Here is a 25130-nt window from a genome sequence, read left to right as displayed (position 1 = left end):
GCCCAGGGCCTGTAGAATTGCTGGGGCTATACTAAGCAACCAAGGGTTAGGAAGTAGGAGACCCACGGGAGCCGCGTGTAGTGTCTAAACACAGGCGCGTGTTCCTATTGACTTTCTATGGAGTTCGTAAAAGTTACAAAGTTATAGTGTAAGGACACTTCCTGATGGACTAGGATGGAACCCTTTTAAACTAGGACACTTTGAGAGTCAAGACCCACGGGCGCACCAGAGTACTCGTGTTACCTCACCCAGGGAAGCCGGATGCATAGGTGTTTTATTCGTGTCGGGTTTCGTCGTCGTTTTCTATGGAGAGCTGCAAAGAAGTGCTGCAGGCGACCAGAGGATGAGTGTCTGGGTGGATCCAAAGGTGGATCAGAGATGTGAAGAACCTGAAAGCAGAGGGGACAGAGTCTAGGTCACTAGCCAGTGACCAGGAAGGAACCAGGAAGGAATCAGGCGATGTTGGACGCTTTAAGGTGAAGAAGGTGAGTTTGTCTCTTCAGCCATGAGGTCCAGGAGGCATCGACGATGACCAGGAGCAGGATTCGAGCTGTCCCATGATAGATCTAGATGACTGCAGCACCGGTATCCAGATTGGACCCAACAAGCCTTGGCAACCGCAACCCACGCAGGATGCCAAGATTGGCTCTGTTGCAGACCAGCAAGGACTGTGACACTTTTCCTTTTTAGAAAAGCTGGAGCAAGCCTGGAACAATCAGGAAAGCAAAGTAAATTCAAGATTGCATCTTCAGGGGGCTCACTAGCCAACGGGCAAGGAACCAGGAAGACGCATCAAGCACACATTTGAAGGCGGGGGCCCATGGGACAATCGTGGAGTGTGGGGACCTGAGCTTTGGTACAAATGATGCTCGGACTGAGGCTTCTCGTACCCCAATGCACACCTTACTGAGGCTTCAGGAAAGGAGTGCAGGTAGCAAAATGCAGGATGTCCAAGATGTCCAGTACCATGTCTCTTCTGTCTGCCACGGGTCTCAACTTTGCTGTGGATGTGGGTCGGGTCAGAGAAGTCTGGAAGTCAAGTTCTAAAGTCGCATGGTCTTCGGGTTCCGACTGGAGCCTTGAAACTGCAGATCGGCGAAGTTGCTCTTGGTGCCCGTTTGCACATGGTGGTCACTCCTTGACCACAAGGGAGATGCCTTCCGTCTTTCAGTCAGAATGGAATTTCGAACGTCCAAGATATGTCTTTCAAAGATTCATCCAGGATAATCGAAAGTCCTGGGGACACAGCTCCTATACTTATACTAAGGATGGGGGCTGGTTTACCTGACTAGATCCCTCCTATGGGTGGACCTGAGAAGGGGGTGGTTATACCCCTTTCCCTTTGTCCAGTTTTGCGACAGAGCTGGGGCTGGAGTTCCCCAGCAACTGGTTCGAACCAGGCTATGCATGGAGCACCTTGTGTGTCCCAGGCAGTGTCTAGTTGCATTCACTGAATGCAGCCCTCTGAGGAGGTTCTGGCACCTCCCTGGACAGATAACCTATTCTACAGGCCGCCCTTGCTGGAGTTTCCCCCAGCAGCAGGAGGTCAGACTCGTGTCTGTGGCAGCAGCATCCATTTTGTGATGCTGAGGCTCTGTTTAACTTTAACCTAGTTAAGCAGTAAACTACATGTCTTTTCCCTCTATAAGGGTGGAATGCTACCCCTGCCACCAGAATTGGGTATTATTCCAAAGTGTTTGACACCTTACACGACATGTTTTGATAAAGCCAAGCCAAAGTTAGCATTAACCACGAGGATTATAATGCACTTAAGAGTATATGGTATGGCTATATCATAGAACAGCTATAAGGAGAGGGTTCTGAATGCTGAAGAGGGACTCAGCTCATGCCAGAGCACCCTCTCACATAAAACCAAGCACTCTGCCTCCAGGATTGTCGAGGCCTGCCATAGGAGTGGATTATAGGTGTATATGTGTCTATATGTTTAGGTAAATGTAAATTGTAAATTGATACTTGTATAGCGCACTACTCACCCGCAAGGGTCTCAAGGTGCTTGTACGAATACCGCTGTGGAACCCATCCTCACTTTCCCTGTGACGTGTCCACTCCTGGGCACTCTCAAGGTGGAGGCCAGGCATCCTTAGCATTGTGGGGGCCATTGTGGAGATTAAGCAAGCTATTGCCCAGAGTTGCAGAGTGGGACTCCATGATTAAAATAGGCACCGAGGCGAGAATTATCAGGTCCGTGGAATTTTTGAGCCCAAGACCCGCCGAGGCGGGGAATTGAACCCTGGTCCCGGGCTAGATCAGTGAACAGACCTGTGGTGTCAGTTTGGAAGTCAAACCAGGGGTGACACAATACATGCTGCAGCCCCTGGCAGGCCTAGTGTGAACCTATGCCCTGGGTACCTATGGTACACTATACAGAGGCTCACAAGGGGGACCCAATGCCCAATCAGGTATGTACCTAAAGTACATGGTATCAATTTAGAGAGAGAAAATCTGGGTTGTGGGTTTGATTAGCAGGCCCACAGCCACACTAAAGTCGAAAAACCAGAGAATCATAGCAAAAAGTGGGGGTGACCATAGGAAGCAGACCCTACTCTCCTACACCCCCCCCCCCGCCCAATGCAGGGACACTAAACTAATGTTGACCAGTTGAGCCTTCATGTTCTAAGTGGAAATATCTGGAGTGCCCATCTGCATTGGCATGGTCAGTCCCAGGTCTGTGTTCCATTGTAAAGTCCATCCCCTGTAGGGAAATGGACCACCTGAGCAGTTTGGGATTTTCAACCTTCATCTGGTTTAGCCACAAGAGGGTCTTATGGTCTGTCTGAATCTGGAAGTGAGTACCAAACAAGTATGGCCTCAGCTTCTTCAGGCCCCAAACCACAGCAAGAGCCTCTCTCTCAATAGCTGACCAACGTTTCTCTCCAAGTGTCAGCCTTCTGCTAATAAAAGCTACTGGCTGGTCTTGACCATCTTTATTCAGTTGTGAAATCACAGCACCAACCCTCAACTCAGAAGCATCTGTTTGGACAATTAATTCTTTGGAGTAGTCTGGACTTTGCAGAATAGGAGAAGTGCACATGGCCTGCTTCAGGTCATTAAATGCCTTTTGACAGCTGACTGTCCACTGAACTTTCTTTGGCATCTTCTTGGAAGTTAAGTCATTCAGTGGTGTCACTCTGGAACCATACCCCTTGACAAATTTCCTGTACTACCCAGTCAGGCCCAAGACAGCTCTGACCTGAGTCTGGGTGGTTGGAGCAGTCCAGTCCATTATGGTCTGGATCTTGCTCTGCAATGGTTGAACCTGGCCTCCACCTACAATTTGGCCCATGTATACAACCTGACTCTGCCCTATCTGGCACTTGGTAGCCCTGATAGTTAAGCCTGCCTTTTGCAGGGCCTCCAAAACATTCTTTAGGTGGATCAGGTGATTTTCCCAAGTGGAGCTAACGAGAGCAAGATCATCTAGATAAGCTGCACAGTAGTCATCTATACCTGAGAGGACTTGGTTCACCAACCTTTGGAATGTGGCAGGTGCATTCTTCAAACCAAAGGGCATCACCACAAATTGATAATGCCCACCAGGGGTTGAAAATGCTGTAGTTGGCTTTGCATCATCAGCTAGTCTGATCTGCCAGTAGCCTGCTGTCAAGTTAAATGTACTCAAAAACGTGGCAGATGCCAACCTGTCAATGCGTTCATCTGCCCTTGGTATTGGGTGGACATCTATCCTAGTGACAGCATTGAGGCCTCTGTAATCCACGCAAAACCTCATCTCTCTCTTACCATCTTGGGTGTGAGGTTTAGGTACCAGGACTACTGGACTGGCCCAAGGGCTCTCTGAGGGCTCAATGACTCCAAATCCAACATCTTTTGGACCTCTGTCCTGATACAGTCCCTGACATGGTCAGATTGTCTGTAAATCTTACTTTTAACAGGCAGACTGTCCTCAGTGTCCACTTCATGAGTGCACCAGGTAGTCTGACTTGTAGTCAGAGAAAACATATGTCTGTAGGACTGTAGAACTTGTCTGCAGTCCTGCTGCTGTTGGTCAGTGAAGCTGCCTGCCAAGGCTACACCATCAACTGAACCATCATTAGGGTTCTGAGAAAGCAGGTCTGGGACAGGGTCACTCTCTTCCTCCTGTCCCTCATCTGTAGCCATGAGCAAGCCCATGTCTGCCATGTCAACATATGGTTTCAATCTGTTGACATGAAACACCCTGTGGGGGCTCCTGGGAGTTTCACGTCAACCAAATAGGTGACTTCTCCCTTCTGCTCAACAATAGTGTGGGGTCCACTCCACTTGTCTCGGAGAGCTGCCAGGGCCACAGGCTCCAACACCCATGCTTTCTGTCCTGGCTGGTAAACAGTCAACACAGCCTTTTGGTCATCCCAGGCCTTTTGCAATTCCTGACTAGCCTCAAGGTTTTTAGATGCCTTTTTCATGTACTTGGTGATCCTGGAGCGCAGACCAAGTACATCATCCACAATGTCCTTTTTGGAAGGTTTGAGAGGTAACTCCCATTCCTCCTTCACCAGACACAGGGGTCCTCTTACAGGATGCCCAAACAGAAGCTCAAATGGGCTGTAGCCAACCCCCTTCTGTGTGACCTCTCTGTAAGCAAACAAAAGGCAGGGCAGAAGGATGTCCCATCTTCGCTTAAGCTTTTTAGGTAGACCCTTAATCATGCCCTTTAAGATCTTGTTGAATCTATCAACTAGACCATTGCACTGTGGATGATAGGGTGTGGTGAACTTGTAGTTCACTCCACACTCTTTTGTTGTAAATAAGTCCAAGAGATTTTTTTTTTTTTTTTTTTTGGAAAACCTTTATTTACCAAAATAAGTACACCGCTATTCAGCCATACATCCCGGAGGCCAGGCAGCATCGTATTGCAGTCCGGAACCATGTACAAAAACACGGCACAGGAGTGGTCAGGTTTAAATTTACAATAGAAACAAAATTAACAATAAGTACAACCAGGGTCTAAAAAGAGAAACAGGAAGAAAGAAAAAAGAAGAGGACAAAGGAAAGAAGCAAAGAAGAAGAAACAAGGCTGAGGGCAAAAGAAACATTCTAGGATCACACCTCGGGGAGGGGCCGGGGATCGCACAACCAAGAGAATTTTTGAAGAGTTTATTGATAATCAGCACAGCAAAGATCCTGTCAGGGCAGCAGCAGGATTCCACTGCCTTCCAAGTACAGAATGCCACAAAAGCATAGTTCTGTTTAGAATCAAGAACTACTACAGAAACATAACAAGTCTCATGCCTTAAAGGAATATACAAATGTTAGTATATTAATGTATTAACATAAAAATAAGAAATGTAACATCTTTCCACATAGCAGTCAAATATCCAGACATAAAGTTTGCACCTCTGTCTGAGACAACCTCCTTCGGAAAGCCCAGTCTTGAGAAAACTCCTAGGAGGGCTCTTTCCACAACAGGTGTTGTTGTGGTCCTTAGGGAAATAGCTTCTTGGTATCGGGTGGCATGATCCACTTCCACCGGAATAAACCTGTGCCCAGAGGCTGTTTGGGGATCCATTGGTCCAACAATGTCAATCCCTACACATTTAAAGGGAACCCCTACCGCAGGTAGTGGTATTAGGGGGGCCTTTGTGGTGCCACCTGATTTTCCACTGGCTTGGCAGGTGACACAGGACCGACAAAACTCCTTGGTATCCTCTGACATATGAGGCCAGTGAAAGTGTGGAACAAGCCTGTCCAAAGTCTTGTTCTGTCCAAGATGTCCTGCAAGGGGAAAATCATGGGCTAATGTGAGAAGTAAGCCCCTGAATGCCAAAGGTATAACCAACCACCTGGAAGCTCCAGGTTTGGGGTCTCTAGCCACTGAATAAGGGAGCCCATCATCCCAATAGACTTTGTGGGTCCAACTAGCATTCTCAGCAGCCTCAGCAGCAGCTTGCTGTCTGAGGGGTTCAAGAGAAGGGCAGTCTAACTGAGCCTGCTTCAGATCTGCACTGGAGGGTCCCCCTGTCCCAAAAAATTCAACCTGATCAGGCTCAAGTTCTTCTAGGACAGTTTCCTCCTGGGTCTCACAATCAGCTTCATGTGAAGGCTGTTCTTTTTCCTGAGGCAAGGGGGTAGGCACTGCCTTAACCCTACTGCTTCTCCTCCTGGTAGGCAACGGGTCCATTGTTCCAGAATCCAGTGCCAGTTCAGTGTTGCTATTTCTGACCTGTGACCTCACAGCAAGAACATGTGTTGATATCCCTAACATTTCTTCATGGGTCCTACACTCCACTTCAGCCCAAGCTAAAGTCTCCAGGTAATTTCTAAGCATGGGCGTAAAATTGTTTCGTTTGTGGAATTAGCGGATTTTTGGCAATTTCGCGATCCACAAATCGCGCGAATTTGCCCAAAAATCCACGAATTCGCAAGCTGCGGATTTTTTTGCTTGGTCGCGCTTGAAAAATACAACATCGCGTGCGATGCGTTGACTTACCGTGATTCTGAGTCCGCCGAGTTGTTTTTCTCCCTGTTTGCGTGTGCTGCGCCATTTTGGATCTTGCTGCGTGATTTTTTTTTTTTACTTATTTCTCATTTATGTCATGGAATTTTAGCTCAATGTTATATGTTGATTTATTTTTTATTTTGGGGTGCCTGTAAAGCCTCACTAGCCAGTAGGCCCAGGGGTAGTGAGTGGTGAATGGACCAAGAACTTTCTGTGGGGTGTCTTGAATTTAAACATCATTGAAGGCATGGATGGCATTGGATTGTGGTGATTTCTGTGTGTTTTTTTACCTTTTGGAGTGGTGTTGGGGCCTGGCCATGTGGGTGGGGGCCACTTTGAGGCCTGGTCCAGGCAGGGCCTGGCCATGTAGCTGGGGGTCATGGGCCCAATTTGAAGCCAGGCAGTGTGCTCAGGCCTGCACCCAGTTTGCCTTGCTTTCTTCCGTTAGACTCAGGGGTACTCAGTAGTGCATGGACCAAGACTTTCTGTGGGGTGTCTTTAATTTAAACATCATTGAGGGCATACATGGCATTGGATTGTGGTGATTTCTGTGTGTTTTTTTTACTTTTTGGAGTGGTGTTGGGGCCTAGCCATGTGGGTGAGGGACATTTTGAGGCCTGGTCCAGGCAGGGCCTGGCCATGTAGCTGGGGGTCATGGGCCCATTTTGAAGCCAGGCAGTGTGCTCAGGCCTGCACCCAGTTTGCCTTGCTTTCTTCCATTAGACCCAAGGGTACTCAGTAGTGCATGGACCAAGACTTTCTGTGGGGTGTCTTGAATTTAAACATCATTGAGGCATACATGGCATTGGATTGTGGTGATTTTGTTGTGTTTTTCGACTTTTTGGGGTGGTGTTGAGGCCTGGCCATGTGGGTGGGGCCATTTTGAGGCCTGGTCCAGGCAGGGCCTGGCCATGTGGGTGGGGGCCATTTTGAGGCCTGGTCTAGGCAGGGCCTGGCCATGTAGCTGGGGTCAAGGGTCCATTTTGAAGCAAGGCAGTGTGCTCAGGCCTGCACGCAGGTTGCCTTGCTTTCATCCATTAGGCTCAGGGGTACTCAGTGGTGCATGGACCAAGTCTTTCTGTGGGGTGCCTTGAATTTAAACATTATTGAGGGCAATGATGGCATTGGATTGTGGTGATTTTTGTGTGTTTTTCGACTTTTTGGGGTGGTGTTGGGGCCTGGCCATGTGGGTGGGGGCCATTTTGAGGCCTGGTCCAGGCAGGGCCTGGCCATGTAGCTTGGGGTCGATGGCCCATTTTGAAGCCAGGCAGTGTGCTCAGGCCTGCACACAGTTTGCCTTGCTTTCTTCAATTAGGCCCAGGGGTACTCAGTAGTGCATGGACCAAGTCTTTCTGTGGGGTATCTTGAATTTAAACATCATTGAGGGCATGGATGGCATTGGATTGTGGTGATTTTTGTGTGTTTTTCAACTTTTTGGGGAGGTGTTGGGGCCTGGCCATGTGGGTGGGGGCCATTTTGAGGCCTGGACCAGGCAGGGCCTGGCCATGTGGTGGGGGTCAAGGGGTCATTTTGAAGTCAGACAGTGTGCTCAGGCCTGCACCCAGGTTGCCTTGCTTTCATCCATTAGTCCCAGGGGTACTCAGTGGTGCATGGAAAAAGTCTTTCTGTGGGGTGTCTTGAATTTAAACATCATTGAGGGCATAGATGGCATTGGATTGAGGTGATTTTTGTGTGATTTTTTACTTTTTGGGGTGGTGTTGGGGCCTGGCCATGTGGGTGGGTGCCATTTTGAGGCCTGGTCCAGGCAGGGCCTGGCCATGTAGCTGGGGGTCAAGGACCCATTTTGAAGTCAGGCAGTGTGCTCAGGCCTGCACCCAGTTTGCCTTGCTTTCTTCCATTAGGCCCAGGGGTACTCAGTAGTGCATGGACCAAGTCTTTCTGTGGGGTGTCTTGAATTTAAACATCATTGAGGGCATAGATGGCATTGGATTGTGGTGATTTTTTTGTGTTTTTCGACATTTTGGAGTGGTGTTGGGCCTGGCCATGTGAGTGGGGGCCGTTTTGAGGCCTGGTCCAGTCAGGGCCTGGCCATGTAGCTGGGGGGTCAAGGGTCCATTTTGAAGCCAGGCAGTGTGCCAGGCCTGCACTCAGGTTGCCTTGATTTTATCCATTAGGCCCAGGGGTACTCAGTGGTGCATGGACCAAGTCTTTCTGTGGGTGTCTTGAATTTAAACATCATTGAGGGCATAGATGGCATTGGATTGTGGTGATTTTTGTGTGTTTTTCGACTTTTTGGGGTGGTGTTAGGGTCTGGCCATTTGGGTGGGGGCCATTTTGAGGCCTGGTCCAGGCAGGGCCTGGCCATGTAGCTGGGGGTCAAGGGCCCATTTTGAAGCCAGGCAGTGTGCTCAGGCCTGCACTCAGGTTGCCTTGCTTTTATCCATTATTCCCAGGGGTACTCAGTGGTGCATGGACCAAGTCTTTCTGTGGGTGGCTTGAATTTAAACATAATTGCGGGCATAGATGACATTGGATTGTGGTGATTTTTGTGTGTTTTTTTACTTTTTGGGGTGGTGTTAGGGTCTGGCCATTTGGATGGGGGCCATTTTGAGGCCTGGTCCAGGCAGGACCTGGCCATGCAGCTGGGGGACAAAGGCCCATTTTGAAGCCAGGCAGTGTGCTCAGGCCTGCACTCAGGTTGCCTTGCTTTTATCCATTATTCCCAGGGGTACTCAGTGGTGCATGGACCAAGTCTTTCTGTGGGTGGCTTGAATTTAAACATCATTGCGGGCATAGATGGCATTGGATTGTGGTGATTGTTGTGTGTTTTTTTACTTTTTGGGGTGGTGTTAGGGTCTGGCCATTTGCATGGGGGCCATTTCGAGGCCTGGTCCAGGCAGGGCCTGGCCATGCAGCTGGGGGTCAAGGGCCCATTTTGAAGCCAGGCAGTGTGCTCAGGCCTGCACCCAGTTTGCCTTGCTTTCTTCCATTAGGCCCAGTGGTACTCAGTAGTGCATTGACCAAGTCTTTCTGTGGGGTGTCTTGAATATAAACATCATTGAGGGCATAGATGGCATTGGATTGTGGTGATTTCTTGTGTTTTTCGACTTTTTGGGGTGGTGTTGAGGCCTGGCTATGTGGGTGGGGGCCATTTTGAGGCCTGGTCCAGGCAGGGCCTGGCCATGTAGCTGGGGGTCAAGGGACCATTTTGAAGCCAGGCAGTGTGCTCAGGCCTGCACTCAGGTTGCCTTGCTTTCATCCATTAGGCTCAGGGGTACTCAGTGGTGCATGGACCAAGTCTTTCTGTGGGGTGTCTTGAATTTAAACATCATTGAGGGCAATGATGGCATTGGTTTGTGGTGATTTTTGTGTGTTTTTTTTTTACTTTTTGGGGTGGTGTTGGGGCCTGGCCATGTGGGTGGGGGCCATTTTGAGTCCTGGTCCAGACAGGGCCTGGCCATGTAGCTTGGGGTCGAGGGCCCATTTTGAAGCCAGGCAGTGTGCTCAGGCCTGCACCCAGTTTGCCTTGCTTTCTTCCATTAGGCCCAGGGGTACTCAGTAGTGCATGGACCAAGTCTTTCTGTGGGGTATCTTGAATTTAAACATCATTGAGGGCATGGATGGCATTGGATTGTGGTGATTTTTGTGTGTTTTTCCACTTTTTGGGGTGGTGTTGGGGCCTGGCCGTGTGCGTGGGGGCCATTTTGAGTCCTGGTCCAGGCAGGGCCTGGCCATGTGGTGGGGGTCAAGGGGCCATTTTGAAGTCAGACAGTGTGCTCAGGCCTGCACCCAAGTTGCCTTGCTTTCATCCATTAGTCCCAGGGGTACTCAGTGGTGCATGGAAAAAGTCTTTCTGTGGGGTGTCTTGAATTTAAACATCATTGAGGGCATAGATGGCATTGGATTGTGGTGATTTTTGTGTGTTTTTTTTACTTTTTGGGGTGGTGTTGGGGCCTGGCCATGTGGGTGGGTGCCATTTTGAGGCCTGGTCCAGGCAGGGCCTGGCCATGTAGCTGGGGGTCAAGGGCCCATTTTGAAGCCAGGCAGTGTGCTCAGGCCTGCACCCAGTTTCCCTTGCTTTTTTCCATTAGGCCCAGGGGTACTCAGTAGTGCATGGACCAAGTTTTTCTGTGGGGTGTCTTGAATTTAAACATCATTGAGGGCATAGATGGCATTGGATTGTGGTTATTTTTTTGTGTTTTTCGACATTTTGGAGTGGTGTCGAGGCCTGGCCATGTGAGTGGGGGCCATTTTGAGGCCTGGTCCAGGCAGGGCCTGGCCATGTAGCTGGGGGTCAAGGGTCCATTTTGAAGCCAGGCAGTGTGCTCAGGCCTGCACTCAGGTCGCCTTGCTTTTATCCATTAGGCACAGGGGTACACAGTGGTGCATGGACCAAGTCTTTCTGTGGGTGTCTTGAATTTAAACATCATTGAGGGCATAGATGGCATTGGATTGTGGTGATTTTTGTGTGTTTTTCGACTTTTTGGGGTGGTGTTAGGGTCTGGCCATTTGGGTGGGGGCCATTTTGAGGCCTGGTCCAGGCAGGGCCTGGCCATGTAGCTGGGGGTCAAGGGCCCATTTTGAAGCCAGGCAGTGTGCTCAGGCCTGCACTCAGGTTGCCTTGCTTTTATCCATTATTCCCAGGGGTACTCAGTGGTGCATGGACCAAGTCTTTCTGTGGGTGGCTTGAATTTAAACATAATTGCGGGCATAGATGACATTGGATTGTGGTGATTTTTGTGTGTTTTTTTACTTTTTGGGGTGGTGTTAGGGTCTGGCCATTTGGATGGGGGCCATTTTGAGGCCTGGTCCAGGCAGGACCTGGCCATGCAGCTGGGGGACAAGGGCCCATTTTGAAGCCAGGCAGTGTGCTCAGGCCTGCACTCAGGTTGCCTTGCTTTTATCCATTATTCCCAGGGGTACTCAGTGGTGCATGGACCAAGTCTTTCTGTGGGTGGCTTGAATTTAAACATCATTGCGGGCATAGATGGCATTGGATTGTGGTGATTGTTGTGTGTTTTTTTACTTTTTGGGGTGGTGTTAGGGTCTGGCCATTTGCATGGGGGCCATTTCGAGGCCTGGTCCAGGCAGGGCCTGGCCATGCAGCTGGGGGTCAAGGGCCCATTTTGAAGCCAGGCAGTGTGCTCAGGCCTGCACCCAGTTTGCCTTGCTTTCTTCCATTAGGCCCAGTGGTACTCAGTAGTGCATTGACCAAGTCTTTCTGTGGGGTGTCTTGAATATAAACATCATTGAGGGCATAGATGGCATTGGATTGTGGTGATTTCTTGTGTTTTTCGACTTTTTGGGGTGGTGTTGAGGCCTGGCTATGTGGGTGGGGGCCATTTTGAGGCCTGGTCCAGGCAGGGCCTGGCCATGTGGTGGGGGTCAAGGGGCCATTTTGAAGTCAGACAGTGTGCTCAGGCCTGCACTCAGGTTGCCTTGCTTTCATCCATTAGGCTCAGGGGTACTCAGTGGTGCATGGACCAAGTCTTTCTGTGGGTGTCTTGAATTTAAACATCATTGAGGGCAATGATGGCATTGGTTTGTGGTGATTTTTGTGTGTTTTTTTTTTTACTTTTTGGGGTGGTGTTGGGGCCTGGCCATGTGGGTGGGGGCCATTTTGAGTCCTGGTCCAGACAGGGCCTGGCCATGTAGCTTGGGGTCGAGGGCCCATTTTGAAGCCAGGCAGTGTGCTCAGGCCTGCTCCCAGTTTGCCTTGCTTTCTTCCATTAGGCCCAGGGGTACTCAGTAGTGCATTGACCAAGTCTTTCTGTGGGTGTCTTGAATTTAAACATCATTGAGGGCATAGATGGCATTGGATTGTGGTGATTTTTGTGTGTTTTTCGACTTTTTGGGGTGGTGTTGAGGCCTGGCTATGTGGGTGGGGGCCATTTTGAGGCCTGGTCCAGGCAGGGCCTGGCCATGTAGCTGGGGGTCAAGGGACCATTTTGAAGCCAGGCAGTGTGCTCAGGCCTGCACTCAGGTTGCCTTGCTTTCATCCATTAGGCTCAGGGGTACTCAGTGGTGCATGGACCAAGTCTTTCTGTGGGGTGTCTTGAATTTAAACATCATTGAGGGCAATGATGGCATTGGTTTGTGGTGATTTTTGTGTGTTTTTTGACTTTTTGGGGTGGTGTTGGGGCCTGGCCATGTGGGTGGGGGCCATTTTGAGGCCTGGTCCAGGCAGGGCCTGGCCATGTAGCTTGGGGTCGAGGGCCCATTTTTAAGCCAGGCAGTGTGCTCAGGCCTGCACCCAGTTTGCCTTGCTTTTTTCCATTAGGCCCAGGGGTACTCAGTAGTGCATGGACCAAGTCTTTCTGTGGGGTATCTTGAATTTAAACATCATTGAGGGCATGGATGGCATTGGATTGTGGTGATTTTTGTGTGTTTTTCAACTTTTTGGGGTGGTGTTGGGGCTTGGCCATGTGGGTGGGGGCCATTTTGAGGCCTGGTCCAGGCAGGGCCTGGGCATGTGGTGGGGGTCAAGGGGCCATTTTGAAGCCAGACAGTGTGCTCAGGCCTGCACCGAGGTTGCCTTGCTTTCATCCATTAGTCCCAGGGGTACTCAGTGGTGCATGGACAAAGTCTTTCTGTGGGGAGCCTTGAATTTAAACATCATTGAGGGCATGGATGGCATTGGGTTGTGGTGATTTGTGTGTGTTTTTCGACTTTTTGGGGTAGTGTTAGGGTCTGGCCATGTGGGTGGGCGCCATTTTGAGGCCTGGTCCAGGCAGGGCCTGGCCATGTAGCTGGGGGTCAAGGGTCCATTTTTGAAGCCAGGCAATGTTGTCAGGCCTGCACTCAGGTTGCCTTGCTTTTATCCATTATTCCCAGGGGTACTCAGTGGTGCATGGACCAAGTCTTTCTGTGGGTGTCTTGAATTTAAACATCATTGCGGGCATAGATGGCATTGGATTGTGGTGATTTTTGTGTGTTTTTTAACTTTTTGGGGTGGTGTTAAGGTCTGGCCATTTGGATGGGGGCCATTTTGAGGCCTGGTCCTGGCAGGGCCTGGCCATGCAGCTGGGGGTCAAGGGCCCATTTTGAAGTCAGGCAGTGTGCTCAGGCCTGCTCCCAGTTTGCCTTGCTTTCTTCCATTAGGCCCAGGGGTACTCAGTAGTGCATTGACCAAGTCTTTCTGTGGGTGTCTTGAATTTAAACATCATTGAGGGCATAGATGGCATTGGATTGTGGTGATTTTTGTGTGTTTTTCGACTTTTTGGGGTGGTGTTGAGGCCTGGCTATGTGGGTGGGGGCCATTTTGAGGCCTGGTCCAGGCAGGGCCTGGCCATGTAGCTGGGGGTCAAGGGACCATTTTGAAGCCAGGCAGTGTGCTCAGGCCTACACTCAGGTTGCCTTGCTTTCATCCATTAGGCTCAGGGGTACTCAGTGGTGCATGGACCAAGTCTTTCTGTGGGGTGTCTTGAATTTAAACATCATTGAGGGCAATGATGGCATTGGTTTGTGGTGATTTTTGTGTGTTTTGTGACTTTTTGGGGTGGTGTTGGGGCCTGGCCATGTGGGTGGGGGCCATTTTGAGGCCTGGTCCAGGCAGGGCCTGGCCATGTAGCTTGGGGTCGAGGGCCCATTTTGAAGCCAGGCAGTGTGCTCAGGCCTGCACCCAGTTTGCCTTGCTTTCTTCCATTAGACCCAGGGGTACTCAGTAGTGCATGGACCAAGTCTTTCTGTGGGGTATGTTAATGTAAAATGTTGTATACTTGTAAAGCGCACAGCTGCCCCAGCAAAGGGGCGTCCCGGCGCTGTATACCGCTGGGGAACCCGTCCTGGCTTTCCCTGTGGGATGGTCCCTACTGGGAATCCCCAAGGTGGAGCCAGGCATCCCCGGCGTTGATGGGGCCGTTGTGGAGATTAGGCAAGCTAATGCCCAGAGTTGCCGAGTGGGACCCCAGGTTAGAGTAGGCACCGAGGCGAGAATTGTCGAGTTCGCTGACCCTGGTCCACGACCCTGCCGCGTCGGGAATTGAACCCTGGTCCCGGGCCGACTTCTGCTTCCGGGTCTGCCGCCTCTAACCAGTGAGCCACACCACTCCAATCTTGAATTTAAACATCATTGAGGGCATGGATGGCATTGGATTGTGGTGATTTTTGTGTGTTTTTCAACTTTTTGGGCTGGTGTTGGGGCCTGGCCATGTGGGTGGGGGCCTTTTTGAGGCCTGGTCCAGGCAGGGCCTGGGCATGTGGTGGGGGTCAAGGGGCCATTTTGAAGCCAGACAGTGTGCTCAGGCCTGCACCCAGGTTGCCTTGCTTTCATCCATTAGTCCCAGGGGTACTCAGTGGTGCATGGACAAAGTCTTTCTGTGGGGAGCCTTGAATTTAAACATCATTGAGGGCATGGATGGCATTGGATTGCGGTGATTTTTGTGTGTTTTTTTACTTTTTGGGGTGGTGTTGGAGCCTGGCCATGTGGGTGGGGGCCATTTTGAGGCCAGGTCCAGGCAGGGCCTGGCCATGTAGCTGGGGGTCAAGGGCCCATTTTGAAGCCAGGCAGTGTGGTCAGGCCGGTACCCAGTTTGCCTTGCTTTCTTCCATTAGGCCCAGGGGTACTCAGTAGTGCATGGACCAAGTCTTTCTGTGGGGTGTCTTGAATTTAAACATCATTGAGGGCATAGATGGCATTGGAGTGTGGTGATTTTTTTTGTTTTTCGACTTTTTGGGGTGGTGTTGAGGCCTGGCCATGTGGGTGGGGGCCATTTTGAGGCCTGGTCCTGGCAGGGCCTGGCCATGTAGCTGGGGGTCAAGGGTCCATTTTGAAGCCAGGCAGTGTGCTCAGGCCTGCACCCAGTTTGCCTTGCTTTCTTCCATTAGGCCCAGGGGTACTCAGTAGTGCATGGACCAAGTCTTTCTGTGGGGTATCTTGAATTTAAACATCATTGAGGGCATGGATGGCATTGGATTGTGGTGATTTTTGTGTGTTTTTCAACTTTTTGGGGTGGTGTTGGGGCCTGGCCATATGGGTGGGGGCCATATTTAGGCCTGGTCCAGGCAGGGCCTGGCCATGTGGTGGGAGTCAAGGGCCATTTTGAAGTCAGACAGTGTGCTCAGGCCTGCACCCAGGTTGCCTTGCTTTCATCCATTAGTCCCAGGGTTACTCAGTGGTGCATGGAAAAAGTCTTTCTGTGGGTGTCTTGAATTTAAACATCATTGAGGGCATAGATGGCATTGGATTGTGGTGATTTTTGTGTGTTTTTCGACTTTTTGGGGTAGTGTTGAGGCCTGGCTATGTGGGTGGGGGCCATTTTGAGGCCTGGTCCAGGCAGGGCCTGGCCATGTAGCTGGGGGTCAAGGGACCATTTTGAAGCCAGGCAGTGTGCTCAGGCCTACACTCAGGTTGCCTTGCTTTCATCCATTAGGCTCAGGGGTACTCAGTGGGGCATGGACCAAGTCTTTCTGTGGGGTGTCTTGAATTTAAACATCATTGAGGGCAATGATGGCATTGGTTTGTGGTGATTTTTGTGTGTTTTTTGACTTTTTGGGGTGGTGTTGGGGCCTGGCCATGTGGGTGGGGGCCATTTTGAGGCCTGGTCCAGGCAGGGCCTGGCCATGTAGCTTGGGGTCGAGGGCCCATTTTGAAGCCAGGCATTGTGCTCAGGCCTGCACCCAGTTTGCCTTGCTTTCTTCCATTAGGCCCAGGGGTACTCAGTAGTGCATGGACCAAGTCTTTCTGTGGGGTATCTTGAATTTAAACATCATTGAGGGCATGGATGGCATTGGATTGTGGTGATTTTTGTGTGTTTTTCCACTTTTTGGGGTGGTGTTGGGGCCTGGCCGTGTGCGTGGGGGCCATTTTGAGTCCTGGTCCAGGCAGGGCCTGGCCATGTGGTGGGGGTCAAGGGGCCATTTTGAAGTCAGACAGTGTGCTCAGGCCTGCACCCAAGTTGCCTTGCTTTCATCCATTAGTCCCAGGGGTACTCAGTGGTGCATGGAAAAAGTCTTTCTGTGGGGTGTCTTGAATTTAAACATCATTGAGGGCATAGATGGCATTGGATTGTGGTGATGTTTGTGTGTTTTTTTACTTTTTGGGGTGGTGTTGGGGCCTGGCCATGTGGGTGGGTGCCATTTTGAGGCCTGGTCCAGGCAGGGCCTGGCCATGTAGCTGGGGGTCAAGGGTCCATTTTGAAGCCAGGCAGTGTGCTCAGGCCTGCACTCAGGTCGCCTTGCTTTTATCCATTAGGCACAGGGGTACACAGTGGTGCATGGACCAAGTCTTTCTGTGGGTGTCTTGAATTTAAACATCATTGAGGGCATAGATGGCATTGGATTGTGGTGATTTGTGTGTGTTTTTCGACTTTTTGGGGTGGTGTTAGGGTCTGGCCATGTGGGTGGGGGCCATTTTGAGGCCTGGTCCAGGCAGGGCCTGGCCATGTAGCTGGGGGTCAAGGGTCCATTTTTGAAGCCAGGCAGTGTGCTCAGGCCTGCACTCAGGTTGCCTTGCTTTTATCCATTATTCCCAGGGGTACTCAGTGGTGCATGGACCAAGTCTTTCTGTGGGTGTCTTGAATTTAAACATCATTGCGGGCATAGATGGCATTGGATTGTGGTGATTTTTGTGTGTTTTTTTACTTTTTGGGGTGGTGTTAGGGTCTGGCCATTTGGATGGGGGCCATTTTGAGGCCTGGTCCTGGCAGGGCCTGGCCATGCAGCTGGGGGTCAAGGGCCCATTTTGAAGCCAGGCAGTGTGCTCAGGCCTGCTCCCAGTTTGCCTTGCTTTCTTCCATTAGGCCCAGGGGTACTCAGTAGTGCATTGACCAAGTCTTTCTGTGGGTGTCTTGAATTTAAACATCATTGAGGGCATAGATGGCATTGGATTGTGGTGATTTTTGTGTGTTTTTCGACTTTTTGGGGTGGTGTTGAGGCCTGGCTATGTGGGTGGGGGCCATTTTGAGGCCTGGTCCAGGCAGGGCCTGGCCATGTAGCTGGGGGTCAAGGGACCATTTTGAAGCCAGGCAGTGTGCTCAGGCCTGCACTCAGGTTGCCTTGCTTTCATCCATTAGGCTCAGGGGTACTCAGTGGTGCATGGACCAAGTCTTTCTGTGGGGTGTCTTGAATTTAAACATCATTGAGGGCAATGATGGCATTGGTTTGTGGTGATTTTTGTGTGTTTTTTGACTTTTTGGGGTGGTGTTGGGGCCTGGCCATGTGGGTGGGGGCCATTTTGAGGCCTGGTCCAGGCAGGGCCTGGCCATGTAGCTTGGGGTCGAGGGCCCATTTTTAAGCCAGGCAGTGTGCTCAGGCCTGCACCCAGTTTGCCTTGCTTTTTTCCATTAGGCCCAGGGGTACTCAGTAGTGCATGGACCAAGTCTTTCTGTGGGGTATCTTGAATTTAAACATCATTGAGGGCATGGATGGCATTGGATTGTGGTGATTTTTGTGTGTTTTTCAACTTTTTGGGGTGGTGTTGGGGCTTGGCCATGTGGGTGGGGGCCATTTTGAGGCCTGGTCCAGGCAGGGCCTGGGCATGTGGTGGGGGTCAAGGGGCCATTTTGAAGCCAGACAGTGTGCTCAGGCCTGCACCGAGGTTGCCTTGCTTTCATCCATTAGTCCCAGGGGTACTCAGTGGTGCATGGACAAAGTCTTTCTGTGGGGAGCCTTGAATTTAAACATCATTGAGGGCATGGATGGCATTGGGTTGTGGTGATTTGTGTGTGTTTTTCGACTTTTTGGGGTAGTGTTAGGGTCTGGCCATGTGGGTGGGCGCCATTTTGAGGCCTGGTCCAGGCAGGGCCTGGCCATGTAGCTGGGGGTCAAGGGTCCATTTTTGAAGCCAGGCAGTGTTGTCAGGCCTGCACTCAGGTTGCCTTGCTTTTATCCATTATTCCCAGGGGTACTCAGTGGTGCATGGACCAAGTCTTTCTGTGGGTGTCTTGAATTTAAACATCATTGCGGGCATAGATGGCATTGGATTGTGGTGATTTTTGTGTGTTTTTTAACTTTTTGGGGTGGTGTTAAGGTCTGGCCATTTGGATGGGGGCCATTTTGAGGCCTGGTCCTGGCAGGGCCTGGCCATGCAGCTGGGGGTCAAGGGCCCATTTTGAAGTCAGGCAGTGTGCTCAGGCCTGCTCCCAGTTTGCCTTGCTTTCTTCCATTAGGCCCAGGGGTACTCAGTAGTGCATTGACCAAGTCTTTCTGTGGGTGTCTTGAATTTAAACATCATTGAGGGCATAGATGGCATTGGATTGTGGTGATTTTTGTGTGTTTTTCGACTTTTTGGGGTGGTGTTGAGGCCTGGCTATGTGGGTGGGGGCCATTTTGAGGCCTGGTCCAGGCAGGGCCTGGCCATGTAGCTGGGGGTCAAGGGACCATTTTGAAGCCAGGCAGTGTGCTCAGGCCTACACTCAGGTTGCCTTGCTTTCATCCATTAGGCTCAGGGGTACTCAGTGGTGCATGGACCAAGTCTTTCTGTGGGGTGTCTTGAATTTAAACATCATTGAGGGCAATGATGGCATTGGTTTGTGGTGATTTTTGTGTGTTTTGTGACTTTTTGGGGTGGTGTTGGGGCCTGGCCATGTGGGTGGGGGCCATTTTGAGGCCTGGTCCAGGCAGGGCCTGGCCATGTAGCTTGGGGTCGAGGGCCCATTTTGAAGCCAGGCAGTGTGCTCAGGCCTGCACCCAGTTTGCCTTGCTTTCTTCCATTAGACCCAGGGGTACTCAGTAGTGCATGGACCAAGTCTTTCTGTGGGGTATGTTAATGTTAAATGTTGTATACTTGTAAAGCGCACAGCTGCCCCAGCAAAGGGGCGTCCCGGCGCTGTATACCGCTGGGGAACCCGTCCTGGCTTTCCCTGTGGGATGGTCCCTACTGGGAATCCCCAAGGTGGAGCCAGGCATCCCCGGCGTTGATGGGGCCGTTGTGGAGATTAGGCAAGCTAATGCCCAGAGTTGCCGAGTGGGACCCCAGGTTAGAGTAGGCACCGAGGCGAGAATTGTCGAGTTCGCTGACCCTGGTCCACGACCCTGCCGCGTCGGGAATTGAACCCTGGTCCCGGGCCGACTTCTGCTTCCGGGTCTGCCGCCTCTAACCAGTGAGCCACACCACTCCAATCTTGAATTTAAACATCATTGAGGGCATGGATGGCATTGGATTGTGGTGATTTTTGTGTGTTTTTCAACTTTTTGGGGTGGTGTTGGGGCCTGGCCATGTGGGTGGGGGCCTTTTTGAGGCCTGGTCCAGGCAGGGCCTGGGCATGTGGTGGGGGTCAAGGGGCCATTTTGAAGCCAGACAGTGTGCTCAGGCCTGCACCCAGGTTGCCTTGCTTTCATCCATTAGTCCCAGGGGTACTCAGTGGTGCATGGACAAAGTCTTTCTGTGGGGAGCCTTGAATTTAAACATCATTGAGGGCATGGATGGCATTGGATTGCGGTGATTTTTGTGTGTTTTTTTACTTTTTGGGGTGGTGTTGGAGCCTGGCCATGTGGGTGGGGGCCATTTTGAGGCCAGGTCCAGGCAGGGCCTGGCCATGTAGCTGGGGGTCAAGGGCCCATTTTGAAGCCAGGCAGTGTGGTCAGGCCGGTACCCAGTTTGCCTTGCTTTCTTCCATTAGGCCCAGGGGTACTCAGTAGTGCATGGACCAAGTCTTTCTGTGGGGTGTCTTGAATTTAAACATCATTGAGGGCATAGATGGCATTGGAGTGTGGTGATTTTTTTTGTTTTTCGACTTTTTGGGGTGGTGTTGAGGCCTGGCCATGTGGGTGGGGGCCATTTTGAGGCCTGGTCCTGGCAGGGCCTGGCCATGTAGCTGGGGGTCAAGGGTCCATTTTGAAGCCAGGCAGTGTGCTCAGGCCTGCACCCAGTTTGCCTTGCTTTCTTCCATTAGGCCCAGGGGTACTCAGTAGTGCATGGACCAAGTCTTTCTGTGGGGTATCTTGAATTTAAACATCATTGAGGGCATGGATGGCATTGGATTGTGGTGATTTTTGTGTGTTTTTCAACTTTTTGGGGTGGTGTTGGGGCCTGGCCATATGGGTGGGGGCCATATTTAGGCCTGGTCCAGGCAGGGCCTGGCCATGTGGTGGGAGTCAAGGGCCCATTTTTGAAGCCAGGCAGTGTTGTCAGGCCTGCACTCAGGTTGCCTTGCTTTTATCCATTATTCCCAGGGGTACTCAGTGGTGCATGGACCAAGTCTTTCTGTGGGTGTCTTGAATTTAAACATCATTGCGGGCATAGATGGCATTGGATTGTGGTGATTTTTGTGTGTTTTTTATCTTTTTGGGGTGGTGTTAAGGTCTGGCCATTTGGATGGGGGCCATTTTGAGGCCTGGTCCTGGCAGGGCCTGGCCATGCAGCTGGGGGTCAAGGGCCCATTTTGAAGTCAGGCAGTGTGCTCAGGCCTGCTCCCAGTTTGCCTTGCTTTCTTCCATTAGGCCCAGGGGTACTCAGTAGTGCATTGACCAAGTCTTTCTGTGGGTGTCTTGAATTTAAACATCATTGAGGGCATAGATGGCATTGGATTGTGGTGATTTTTGTGTGTTTTTCGACTTTTTGGGGTGGTGTTGAGGCCTGGCTATGTGGGTGGGGGCCATTTTGAGGCCTGGTCCAGGCAGGGCCTGGCCATGTAGCTGGGGGTCAAGGGACCATTTTGAAGCCAGGCAGTGTGCTCAGGCCTACACTCAGGTTGCCTTGCTTTCATCCATTAGGCTCAGGGGTACTCAGTGGTGCATGGACCAAGTCTTTCTGTGGGGTGTCTTGAATTTAAACATCATTGAGGGCAATGATGGCATTGGTTTGTGGTGATTTTTGTGTGTTTTGTGACTTTTTGGGGTGGTGTTGGGGCCTGGCCATGTGGGTGGGGGCCATTTTGAGGCCTGGTCCAGGCAGGGCCTGGCCATGTAGCTTGGGGTCGAGGGCCCATTTTGAAGCCAGGCAGTGTGCTCAGGCCTGCACCCAGTTTGCCTTGCTTTCTTCCATTAGACCCAGGGGTACTCAGTAGTGCATGGACCAAGTCTTTCTGTGGGGTATGTTAATGTTAAATGTTGTATACTTGTAAAGCGCACAGCTGCCCCAGCAAAGGGGCGTCCCGGCGCTGTATACCGCTGGGGAACCCGTCCTGGCTTTCCCTGTGGGATGGTCCCTACTGGGAATCCCCAAGGTGGAGCCAGGCATCCCCGGCGTTGATGGGGCCGTTGTGGAGATTAGGCAAGCTAATGCCCAGAGTTGCCGAGTGGGACCCCAGGTTAGAGTAGGCACCGAGGCGAGAATTGTCGAGTTCGCTGACCCTGGTCCACGACCCTGCCGCGTCGGGAATTGAACCCTGGTCCCGGGCCGACTTCTGCTTCCGGGTCTGCCGCCTCTAACCAGTGAGCCACACCACTCCAATCTTGAATTTAAACATCATTGAGGGCATGGATGGCATTGGATTGTGGTGATTTTTGTGTGTTTTTCAACTTTTTGGGGTGGTGTTGGGGCCTGGCCATGTGGGTGGGGGCCTTTTTGAGGCCTGGTCCAGGCAGGGCCTGGGCATGTGGTGGGGGTCAAGGGGCCATTTTGAAGCCAGACAGTGTGCTCAGGCCTGCACCCAGGTTGCCTTGCTTTCATCCATTAGTCCCAGGGGTACTCAGTGGTGCATGGACAAAGTCTTTCTGTGGGGAGCCTTGAATTTAAACATCATTGAGGGCATGGATGGCATTGGATTGCGGTGATTTTTGTGTGTTTTTTTACTTTTTGGGGTGGTGTTGGAGCCTGGCCATGTGGGTGGGGGCCATTTTGAGGCCAGGTCCAGGCAGGGCCTGGCCATGTAGCTGGGGGTCAAGGGCCCATTTTGAAGCCAGGCAGTGTGGTCAGGCCGGTACCCAGTTTGCCTTGCTTTCTTCCATTAGGCCCAGGGGTACTCAGTAGTGCATGGACCAAGTCTTTCTGTGGGGTGTCTTGAATTTAAACATCATTGAGGGCATAGATGGCATTGGAGTGTGGTGATTTTTTTTGTTTTTCGACTTTTTGGGGTGGTGTTGAGGCCTGGCCATGTGGGTGGGGGCCATTTTGAGGCCTGGTCCTGGCAGGGCCTGGCCATGTAGCTGGGGGTCAAGGGTCCATTTTGAAGCCAGGCAGTGTGCTCAGGCCTGCACCCAGTTTGCCTTGCTTTCTTCCATTAGGCCCAGGGGTACTCAGTAGTGCATGGACCAAGTCTTTCTGTGGGGTATCTTGAATTTAAACATCATTGAGGGCATGGATGGCATTGGATTGTGGTGATTTTTGTGTGTTTTTCAACTTTTTGGGGTGGTGTTGGGGCCTGGCCATATGGGTGGGGGCCATATTTAGGCCTGGTCCAGGCAGGGCCTGGCCATGTGGTGGGAGTCAAGGGCCATTTTGAAGTCAGACAGTGTGCTCAGGCCTGCACCCAGGTTGCCTTGCTTTCATCCATTAGTCCCAGGGTTACTCAGTGGTGCATGGAAAAAGTCTTTCTGTGGGTGTCTTGAATTTAAACATCATTGAGGGCATAGATGGCATTGGATTGTGGTGATTTTTGTGTGTTTTTCGACTTTTTGGGGTAGTGTTGAGGCCTGGCTATGTGGGTGGGGGCCATTTTGAGGCCTGGTCCAGGCAGGGCCTGGCCATGTAGCTGGGGGTCAAGGGACCATTTTGAAGCCAGGCAGTGTGCTCAGGCCTACACTCAGGTTGCCTTGCTTTCATCCATTAGGCTCAGGGGTACTCAGTGGGGCATGGACCAAGTCTTTCTGTGGGGTGTCTTGAATTTAAACATCATTGAGGGCAATGATGGCATTGGTTTGTGGTGATTTTTGTGTGTTTTTTGACTTTTTGGGGTGGTGTTGGGGCCTGGCCATGTGGGTGGGGGCCATTTTGAGGCCTGGTCCAGGCAGGGCCTGGCCATGTAGCTTGGGGTCGAGGGCCCATTTTGAAGCCAGGCATTGTGCTCAGGCCTGCACCCAGTTTGCCTTGCTTTCTTCCATTAGGCCCAGGGGTACTCAGTAGTGCATGGACCAAGTCTTTCTGTGGGGTATCTTGAATTTAAACATCATTGAGGGCATGGATGGCATTGGATTGTGGTGATTTTTGTGTGTTTTTCCACTTTTTGGGGTGGTGTTGGGGCCTGGCCGTGTGCGTGGGGGCCATTTTGAGTCCTGGTCCAGGCAGGGCCTGGCCATGTGGTGGGGGTCAAGGGGCCATTTTGAAGTCAGACAGTGTGCTCAGGCCTGCACCCAAGTTGCCTTGCTTTCATCCATTAGTCCCAGGGGTACTCAGTGGTGCATGGAAAAAGTCTTTCTGTGGGGTGTCTTGAATTTAAACATCATTGAGGGCATAGATGGCATTGGATTGTGGTGATTTTTGTGTGTTTTTTTACTTTTTGGGGTGGTGTTGGGGCCTGGCCATGTGGGTGGGTGCCATTTTGAGGCCTGGTCCAGGCAGGGCCTGGCCATGTAGCTGGGGGTCAAGGGTCCATTTTGAAGCCAGGCAGTGTGCTCAGGCCTGCACTCAGGTCGCCTTGCTTTTATCCATTAGGCACAGGGGTACACAGTGGTGCATGGACCAAGTCTTTCTGTGGGTGTCTTGAATTTAAACATCATTGAGGGCATAGATGGCATTGGATTGTGGTGATTTGTGTGTGTTTTTCGACTTTTTGGGGTGGTGTTAGGGTCTGGCCATGTGGGTGGGGGCCATTTTGAGGCCTGGTCCAGGCAGGGCCTGGCCATGTAGCTGGGGGTCAAGGGTCCATTTTTGAAGCCAGGCAGTGTGCTCAGGCCTGCACTCAGGTTGCCTTGCTTTTATCCATTATTCCCAGGGGTACTCAGTGGTGCATGGACCAAGTCTTTCTGTGGGTGTCTTGAATTTAAACATCATTGCGGGCATAGATGGCATTGGATTGTGGTGATTTTTGTGTGTTTTTTTACTTTTTGGGGTGGTGTTAGGGTCTGGCCATTTGGATGGGGGCCATTTTGAGGCCTGGTCCTGGCAGGGCCTGGCCATGCAGCTGGGGGTCAAGGGCCCATTTTGAAGCCAGGCAGTGTGCTCAGGCCTGCTCCCAGTTTGCCTTGCTTTCTTCCATTAGGCCCAGGGGTACTCAGTAGTGCATTGACCAAGTCTTTCTGTGGGTGTCTTGAATTTAAACATCATTGAGGGCATAGATGGCATTGGATTGTGGTGATTTTTGTGTGTTTTTCGACTTTTTGGGGTGGTGTTGAGGCCTGGCTATGTGGGTGGGGGCCATTTTGAGGCCTGGTCCAGGCAGGGCCTGGCCATGTAGCTGGGGGTCAAGGGACCATTTTGAAGCCAGGCAGTGTGCTCAGGCCTGCACTCAGGTTGCCTTGCTTTCATCCATTAGGCTCAGGGGTACTCAGTGGTGCATGGACCAAGTCTTTCTGTGGGGTGTCTTGAATTTAAACATCATTGAGGGCAATGATGGCATTGGTTTGTGGTGATTTTTGTGTGTTTTTTGACTTTTTGGGGTGGTGTTGGGGCCTGGCCATGTGGGTGGGGGCCATTTTGAGGCCTGGTCCAGGCAGGGCCTGGCCATGTAGCTTGGGGTCGAGGGCCCATTTTTAAGCCAGGCAGTGTGCTCAGGCCTGCACCCAGTTTGCCTTGCTTTTTTCCATTAGGCCCAGGGGTACTCAGTAGTGCATGGACCAAGTCTTTCTGTGGGGTATCTTGAATTTAAACATCATTGAGGGCATGGATGGCATTGGATTGTGGTGATTTTTGTGTGTTTTTCAACTTTTTGGGGTGGTGTTGGGGCTTGGCCATGTGGGT

Source organism: Lissotriton helveticus, chromosome 2_1 (assembly GCF_964261635.1).
Source record: "Lissotriton helveticus chromosome 2_1, aLisHel1.1, whole genome shotgun sequence".
NCBI classification, from domain to species: domain Eukaryota; kingdom Metazoa; phylum Chordata; class Amphibia; order Caudata; family Salamandridae; genus Lissotriton; species Lissotriton helveticus.
The sequence above is the reverse complement of the archived record's forward strand: the minus strand, read 5'-3'. Positions refer to the sequence as shown.